A 9,465-nucleotide genomic window follows, 5' to 3' on the forward strand; every position below is an offset into this window, starting at 1 on the left:
TTTCCCTCACTAACTTTAAACATCATCTATCCAAGCAGCTAATTGATCACTGCAGCTGTACATAGCCCATCTGTAAATAGCCCACCCAATCTACCTACCTCATCCCCATATTGTTTTTATTTACTTTTCTGCTCTTTTGCACACCAGTATTCCTACTTGCACATCATCATCTGCACATCTATCACTCCAGTGTTAATTTGCTAAATTGTAATTACTTGCTACCATGGCCTGTGTATTGCCTTACCTCCTCATGCCATTTGCACACACTGTATATAGACTTTATTCTTTTTTTTTGTATTGTGTTATTGACTGTACGCGTGTTTATTCCATGTGTATCGCTGTGCTGTTTTTTTGTGTCACACTGCTTTGCTTTATCTTGGCCAGGTCGCAGTTGTAAATGAGAACTTGTTCTCAACTAGCCCACCTGGTTAAATAAAGGAGAAATAAAAAATGTAAAAGTAAAAACCCTTTAAAGTACTGCTTAAGTTGTTTTTGGTACTTCACATTTGCTATTTATATTTTGACAACTTTTACTTCACTACATTCCTAAAGAGAATAATGTACTTTTTACTCCATACATTTTCCCTGACACCCAAAAGTACTCATTACATTTTGAATGCTTAGCAGGACAGGAAAATGGTCCAATTCACACACGTATCAAGAGAAAATCCCTGGTTATCTCTACTGCCTCCGATCTGGTGGACTCAATAAACACAATGGCTTTGTATGTAAATGATGTCGTAGTGTTGGAGTGTGCCCCTCACAGAGATCACAGGCTGTAGGGTGAAGTTACCTCGAGACTCCGATCCTGGGTCTGTTTAGCATTTTCCTCACCAATGGTTAAGGTTAGGATTGGGGGAGGGGGAGCTGATCCTAGATCTGTACCTAGGGGAAACTTCACCCTGAGCGAGATGACAGTCATACTTATTTCCCTCATTAAAATGCAAATCAATTTATAACATTTTTGACATGCGTTTTTCTGGATTTGTTTTGGTGGTTATTCTGTCTCTCACTGTTCAAATAAACCTACCATTACAATTATAGACTGATCATTTCTTTGTCAGTGGGCAAACGTACAAAATCAGCAGGGGATCAAATACTTTTTTCCCTCACTGTAGTACACTACTTTTTACCCGGGCCCATTGGGCACTATGTAGGGTATAGGGTACAATTTAGGATGCAGCCCTGCATTTTAGTATGACCACAGTAATCACTTCCGCCAGGTTGCAGGTCAGTTATACAGTCATACATTTAAACAGACTAAAAACAAAGGGGCTTTTTCAATAGGTGGAAGTGTGTCCCATCTACACTCTTGTGGTTACAATTCTCACGACAAGCATTGGTTTCCATTCCTTTGAAAACAATGTGCTGTACTGTGGTTTTGTATTTTTTACAGCCACTGATCTGCACGTACTGTGTATACCTGCATGTGAGGCATAATGCTGTTGAACAGGATGATGGGAAATAAAGCAGCCCTGACAACCTCCACAAGAAAAAAAAAGAATTAACCCTTTATACACATCACTGAAAGCCAACAAATGATTAACTGAATTAAACATTAGAGTTTAGAACTTTAGAAAATGAGACCAAGTTTATTTGATGTTAGAGGAGTTACCAGACAGGAAAACTGGTGCTCCACGTGGGTGATTGTTTGACAATGTAATGGACCCCTTCCCTCGGCCACGTTATTTCCAGAACCCACAAACTTCTACATTGTCTCACATTAAACAGCAGTGCTCAGCCTTTACTAAGGCATATTGGAGTGCAACACATTGGCAGTCCAATGAAGGCAAACGCTAAAACTGACCCCAACCCTAAACTTAACCCTAGCCTTGAATCTAACCCTGGTCCAGTTGTAACCAATGAGGAAATTCAACATGGGTTCGCTGGTCAGTCACGTCCCTCTAGTTTTTCCCATCGTACTGGTACGGAGGTGGTGGCGGGTAATAAGAGCTGGCGTGAAGATGAGCTTGTGTTGAAGACAGCATGGGAGGAGCTTGTGTGGCAGGCAGCATGGGAGGAGCTTGTGTGGCAGGCAGCATGGGAGGAGCTTGAGGAGTAGTTGCCATTTCCATGTTGGTTGCGTTTCTATAAGTAAGAGCCATGGTCACCTCAGCAGAGGAGGCCTTTTGGATTCTACAGGTCATTACCAACGCCAGAAGCAATTCAATGGCCTGCAAGTAAGAGACAATGAAATGGGTTTTATATTCAACCTATAAGATATGGCTTGTATATTGTAAACAATGTGTTGTTTAATACTTATTTTATATAAAATCAAGCATATCTTCCCTTCCTCTTCTTTTTCCCTGCCCAATGTAATTAAGAAGGCTAGTCAAGACTGTCAATAAAGTGTTTGGCTTGTGAGACTGCTTGGAAATTCATCTTAATCACTGAAGCTTTATTAAAAGATCAAGTTTGATAGGAGCAGAACAGTGACATTCCCTGTGTATCTATGTGTTGTAGGCAGGTCTACATTATTTTAGCACTGCAGCTCCTGTTTAAGACGTGTGTAAAACTCCCTCCATGATGTAGACTACACGTGTCATTGCCCATCATGAAACGATAGTTGAACATCTTGGTGAATACTGGTGAGCCTCGTATTTAGAAGTTATTTTTCTTGAAAACAATTGTTTATTTTTATATATATATATATATATATATATATATATATATATATATTTCTTTCTTTTTTATCCAAAAACCCTTACCCTAGGCCTAGGTAACAAAGGTTGGTTCAACAGCAATGTGTCATGTCTTTATTTATGCTGAGATTTTATGATATCATTAGGCTACATTTTACATGTATTTATTGTTGTTGAAAAAACAAACAGATTGCTTGTTTTTTGTAGAATTTGATTAAAACCTATTAGAATGATTCACAATCCTGGTTTAATGGTGAGAACGTCCATGGCGTGCATACAATGCAACTTCTGGAAAAGTGTGAATGAGATCTGTAACATGGTTCCAATATGTCTATAAAACATATTTGGAAGCAGTATTAGGGGGGTTTATTAGTGGACATTTTCCTTTTCTCTTTATATAGGATCTTTGTCCAGTTACTGTGAACAAAACTCTCCGTAGTCTATGATGTTTTCATATTATATGTCCACTGGGAGCAATTACAGTGCATTCGGAAAATACTCAGACCCCTTGACTTTTTCTACATTTTTTTTTAACGTTACAGGCTTATTCTAAAATTGATTCAATTGTTTTCCCCTCATCAGTCTACACACAATATCCCATATTGACAATGCAAAAACAGGTTTAGATGCATCAAAATGTATGAAAAAAAAACCTAGAAATACATAAGTATTCAGACCCTTTGCTATTAAATTCGAAATTGAGCTCAGGTGCATTCTGTTTCCATTGATCATCCTTGAGATGTTTTTACAACTTGATTGTAGTCCACCTGGTCTAATTCAATTGATTGGACATGATTTGGAAAGGCACACACCTGTCCATATAAAGGTCCCATAGTTGACGATGCATGTCAGAGCAAAATCCAAGCCATCAGGCCAAAGGAATTGTCCGTAAACCTCAGAGACAAGATTGTGTCTAGGCACAGATCTGGGGAGGGTACCAAAACAATTCTGCAACATTGAAGGTCCCAAAGAGCACAGTGGCCTCTATCATTCTTAAACGGAAGAAGTTTTGAACTACAAAGACTCTTCCTAGAGCTGGCTGCCTGGCCAAACTGAGCAATCGGGGGAGAAGGGCCTTGGTCAGGGAGGTGACCAAGAACCCGATGGTCACTCTGACAGAGCTCCAGAGTTCCTCTGTGGAGATGGGAGAACCTTCCAGAAGGACAACCATCTCCGCAGCACTCCACCAATCAGGCCTTTATGGTAGAGTGGCCAGACGGAGACCAACCCTCAGTACAAGGCACATGACAGCCGGCTTGGAGTCTTGGCACCTGAAGACTCTCAGACCATGAGAAACAAGATTCTCTGGTCTGATGAAACCAAGATTGAACTCTTTGGCCCGAATGCCAAGCTCCACGTCTGGAGAAAACCTGGTACCATCCCTACGGTGAAGCATGGTGGTGGGATGTTTTTCAGCGGCAGGGACTGGGAGACTAGTCAGGATCGAGGCAAAGATGAACAGAGCAAAGTACAGAGAGATCCTTGATGAAAATCTGCTCCTCAGACTCGTGTGAAGATTCACCTTCCAACAGGACAACAACCCTAAGCACACAGCCAAGACAACACAGGAATGGCTTCGTGACAAGTTTCTGAATGTCCTTGAGTGGCCCAGCCAGTTTCCGGACTTGAACTTCTCTGGAGAGATCTGAAAATAGCTGTGCAGCGACGCTCCCCATCCAACCTGACAGAGCTTGAGAGGATCTGCAGAGAAGAATGGGAGAAACTCCCCAAAAACAGGTGTGCCAAGCTTGCAGCGTCATACCCAAGAAGACTCAAGGCTGTAATCGCTGCCGATGGCGTTCCAACAAAGTACTGAGTAAAGGATTCTTGTCATATCAGTTTTTTATTTTTAATAATCTAGCAAAAATCTCGAAACCAGTTTTTGCTTTTTCATTATGCGAAAGTGTGTAGATTGAGGGTAAAAACTATTTAATATTTTTTTTAAATATGGCTGTAACGTAACAAAATATGGAAAAAGTCAAGGGGTCTGAATACTTTCTCAATGCACTGTAGATAGTGCACTACTTTTGACCAGAGCCCTATGGACCTGGTCAAAAGTAGAGCACTATAAAGGTAATGAGGTGCAATTTGGGAAGCAGCTGACTGCTAACCTGCGGCTGACTGCTAACCTGCGGCTGACTGCTAACCTGCGGCTGACTGCTAACCTGCGGCTGACTGCTAACCTGCGGCTGACTGCTAACCTGCGGCTGACTGTGGCTGCCTCCCGCCTCTACTGAATGTGTTTGGTGCTTCAGCGGTTGGCTATTGGGACAGCATTATCCTATGCAGTGTACAATAATGTATCAGTTTAAATGTAAATGTGAGGGTTGGCCGTTGTAAGGAAGTGTGTTTTCCCTCACCAGAATGAGCATGCATCGGTTTTCCTTAATGGCTCCACAGCAGCCCAGGAAGCCCAGTACCATGATGATGACACCAGCAGCTATCAGCAGGTCAAACGGCACTTCCTCATCCATTATCTGAGGTAGGGGGACAGACAGTTACATGTAGATATTACAACATCTAAATATTTATATTTACTAAGATATGCTGCAGGTGTTCTGTAACCATTTTAGGTCTTGATGATTGGATCCATTTGTATCAAGGTGATGGGTATGCATGTGTTATTTTTACTGTGCAAAGAGGGCTTTTATGTAATGTTGTACTGGACATTTCCTTACCACGTTTCCATTTCTGCTCACTTTGAGGTAGATGGAGACACCAAGAATGATGTAGCCACTGATCTGGAAAACAAAATGAGATGAAATGAGTGCTTTATCTAGAATCATCTTTAGAAAGTTGTGCATTTCATTGTCACTGGGATTGAAGGAACAGGTCTTGTTGCATATCAACTCAACATGAATGTGGATTCATTTCAAAGAATCACAAAAAACACACTAGCTACATCTGGTGGCAACTCTGAGGAACTACAATTGAACCAGCCCCTCTGTGGAACTGGCCATTCGACATAGGCAAGATGCAGTAGATGGTATAAAATACAGTATATACATATGAGATGAGTAATTTAGGATATCTAAACAATTTTAAAGTGGCATTATTTAAAGTGACTAGTGATACCATTATTGTGGCCAGTGATTTGAGTCTGTATGTAGGCAGCAGCCCCTCTGAGTTAGTGATGGCTGTTTAACAGTCTGATGGCCTTGAGTTAGATGTTTTTCAGTCTCTCGGTCCCAGCTTTGATGCACCTGTACTGACCTCGCCTTCTGGATGATAGCGGGGTGAACAGGCAGTGGCTCGGGTGGTTGCTGTCCTTGATGATTATTTTTACCTTTCTGTGACATCGGGTGCTGTAGGTGTCCTGGAGGGCAGGTAGTTTGCTCCCGGTGAAGGGTTGGGCAGGAAAACATAACTGATCATATAAAACCACATCCTGTTAGAAAATAACTTAATGGTTTGCAGTACCGTCAGTCCTGGTACCAAATCTCTTCCATTTGTGTGCAATGGGATGTACTCTTCATACCAGGCTTTCATCATATTTGGAAGCTGGAGATTTTTTTTTGGGGGGGGGGGATTGGACACAGAATTCAATAAATACCAATGTTTTTAAATATTAGTTTAATTACATTTTTATGGACATGAACTTGTAATTCTGTCCTAATTGTGGTGGAAGGTAGTAGGCCAGAAACCACAGTCCGAAGACAAGATCCAACTGAATACTACATCACCCAATGAATAAAGTAAATAATAAACATTATATATTTTGGGCAGTACACTGTACACCTTGATATACATGACTTGGTCTTAGTTAAACGGGTCAAATAATAAAGTATTTCATTTGTTGACATTACTAATGAGATTTTGGCTTTAATAAAGGGGAAATCTGGGATTGATCCATCGGTTATTGGACTTTTAAATTAACAATATGTAGCTATTTATTATTGAAGAATATAATTTATAAAGGCCTCAGGAGCTTAGTTCAACCATCTTAGGGTTTGGGTGTGGTTACATTTTTCAAGCCCCATCCCTCAGCGGTTTACAAAATAGCAGCAGGATGATGGCAATGTTTGAATCCCAGATTGCTCCTTTAAGAACTGAACGTACCATTATCAGGAAGTTCTTGTTCTTCTTACGAGCTCCATGCAGACCCGTGATGCCAAGGATAATGGAGACCACACCTGCTGTGAAGATAGTCCATCAGACTGGAGACAGACGTTCATCTAGGTCCTTCAACATTAACACACACCCATCAGACTGGAGACAGACGTTCATCTAGGTCCTTCAACATTAACACACCCATCAGACTGGAGACAGACGTTCATCTAGGTCCTTCAACATTAACACACACCCATCAGACTGGAGACAGACGTTCATCTAGGTCCTTCAACATTAACACACACCCATCAGACTGGAGACAGACGTTCATCTAGGACCTTCAACATTAACACACACCCATCAGACTGGAGACAGACGTTCATCTAGGTCCTTCAACATTAACACACACCCATCAGACTGGAGACAGACGTTCATCTAGGTCCTTCAACATTAACACACACCCATCAGACTGGAGACAGACGTTCATCTAGGTCCTTCAACATTAACACACACCCATCTGACTGGAGACAGACGTTCATCTAGGTCCTTCAACATTAACACACACCCATCTGACTGGAGACAGACGTTCATCTAGGTCCTTCAACATTAACACACACCCATCAGACTGGAGACAGACGTTCATCTAGGTCCTTCAACATTAACACACACCCATCTGACTGGAGACAGACGTTCATCTAGGACCTTCAACATTAACACACACCCATCTGACTGGAGACAGACGTTCATCTAGGTCCTTCAACATTAACACACACCCATCAGACTGGAGACAGACGTTCATCTAGGTCCTTCAACATTAACACACACCCATCAGACTGGAGACAGACGTTCATCTAGGTCCTTCAACATTAACACACACCCATCAGACTGGAGACAGACGTTCATCTAGGTCCTTCAACATTAACACACACCCATCAGACTGGAGACAGACGTTCATCTAGGTCCTTCAACATTAACACACACCCATCTGACTGGAGACAGACGTTCATCTAGGTCCTTCAACATTAACACACACCCATCTGACTGGAGACAGACGTTCATCTAGGTCCTTCAACATTAACACACACCCATCAGACTGGAGACAGACGTTCATCTAGGTCCTTCAACATTAACACACACCCATCTGACTGGAGACAGACGTTCATCTAGGACCTTCAACATTAACACACACCCATCTGACTGGAGACAGACGTTCATCTAGGTCCTTCAACATTAACACACACCCATCAGACTGGAGACAGACGTTCATCTAGGTCCTTCAACATTAACACACACCCATCAGACTGGAGACAGACGTTCATCTAGGTCCTTCAACATTAACACACACCCATCAGACTGGAGACAGACGTTCATCTAGGTCCTTCAACATTAACACACACCCATCAGACTGGAGACAGACGTTCATCTAGGTCCTTCAACATTAACACACACCCATCTGACTGGAGACAGACGTTCATCTAGGTCCTTCAACATTAACACACACCCATCTGACTGGAGACAGACGTTCATCTAGGTCCTTCAACATTAACACACACCCATCAGACTGGAGACAGACGTTCATCTAGGTCCTTCAACATTAACACACACCCATCTGACTGGAGACAGACGTTCATCTAGGTCCTTCAACATTAACACACACCCATCAGACTGGAGACAGACGTTCATCTAGGTCCTTCAACATTAACACACAGTGAAATCAACACTTGTAGTTTGTTACAATACAGTTATTACAAGATGAAAATATCAGGTTAGAAAATGTTGCTTACATTTTCACTACTCCTGTAATACTTCCAAGGGGTGACAATGAAAGTCATGCCACCAATCTGAAGAAAAATACATTTAGGGAGAAAAACTATTATAAAATAAATATATTCATAATATTGGACACCACTTTTATATATATATATATATATATATAAAAAGTATCCGTTATAGATTGATTAAAATAAATACAATAACATATTAAAGTGTTGCGTTACCAGTTGTAGGATTGTGAAGAAAAGCAGCCAGCCTCTAACAGAGCAGGAACAACACATGTTGTAGCTCTGGTCTCACCTCTGACTCGCTCTCTGAGAGAATGTGCATTGAAAGAGGAACTCTGGGTTTTATGTCATTTCCTGTAACTGACAGGTGTCTTGACAGTGATTTTACTGAGTTCCTCAGACATCAGGATGGTATTCATTGGTGCACATCATAGAAAAAACCAATGTTTCTTATTGGACAGGTTCAGTTAGTCCCTCCCAGGTTGTTATCTGTCTCCAGTTTGGTGCCTAACGAATACAACCCAGGACTGTTCCTGATTCATAAGGTGTTACAGTCCATGACCCCACGTAGACATACAAAATACAGATGGATTCTATACAGGTTATATGGGTAGTACTGAGGAATCAACACCATGTAAAAGGGAGCTGGGACCATATTCATAAAGCCTCTGAGTAGGAGCGCTGACCTAGGATCAGATCTCCCCCCACTGTCCATGAAATCTAGGATCAGATCTCCCCCCACTGTCCATGTAATCTAGGATCAGATCTCCCCCCACTGTCCATGTAATCTAGGATCAGATCTCCCCCCACCGTCCATGAAATCTAGGATCAGATCTCCCCCCACTGTCCATGTAATCTAGGATCAGATCTCCCCCCACCGTCCATGTAATCTGATCTATTACAAAACTGAACCTAGATCAGCCCTCCTACTCTGAGGATTTATGAATATGGGACCGGATTTCTTAATGAGTCTGAGCTGGAAAAGAGTGTTT

General features: G+C 41.7%; 2 protein-coding genes across 2 annotated transcripts in view; one reads left to right on the forward strand and one right to left on the reverse strand.

The window, feature by feature from the left end:
* LOC115189725 (tetraspanin-8) overlaps positions 1 to 8,864 on the reverse strand; it is a 40,431-nt gene extending 31,567 nt beyond the window's left edge. The window contains exons 1-3 of the mRNA XM_029748264.1: positions 8,690 to 8,864; positions 8,477 to 8,533; positions 6,702 to 6,824 (exon numbers count right to left, since the gene is read on the reverse strand). The gene's annotated coding sequence lies outside the window, so the exon portion shown is untranslated. The remainder of the gene's footprint in view (positions 1 to 6,701; positions 6,825 to 8,476; positions 8,534 to 8,689) is intronic.
* Positions 1 to 9,465, forward strand: part of LOC115189731 (leucine-rich repeat-containing G-protein coupled receptor 5) — a 653,393-nt gene that overhangs the window by 376,942 nt on the left and 266,986 nt on the right. The gene's annotated exons all lie outside the window — the stretch shown is intronic.

Source organism: Salmo trutta, unplaced genomic scaffold (assembly GCF_901001165.1).
Source record: "Salmo trutta unplaced genomic scaffold, fSalTru1.1, whole genome shotgun sequence".
In the NCBI taxonomy this organism is placed as follows: domain Eukaryota; kingdom Metazoa; phylum Chordata; class Actinopteri; order Salmoniformes; family Salmonidae; genus Salmo; species Salmo trutta.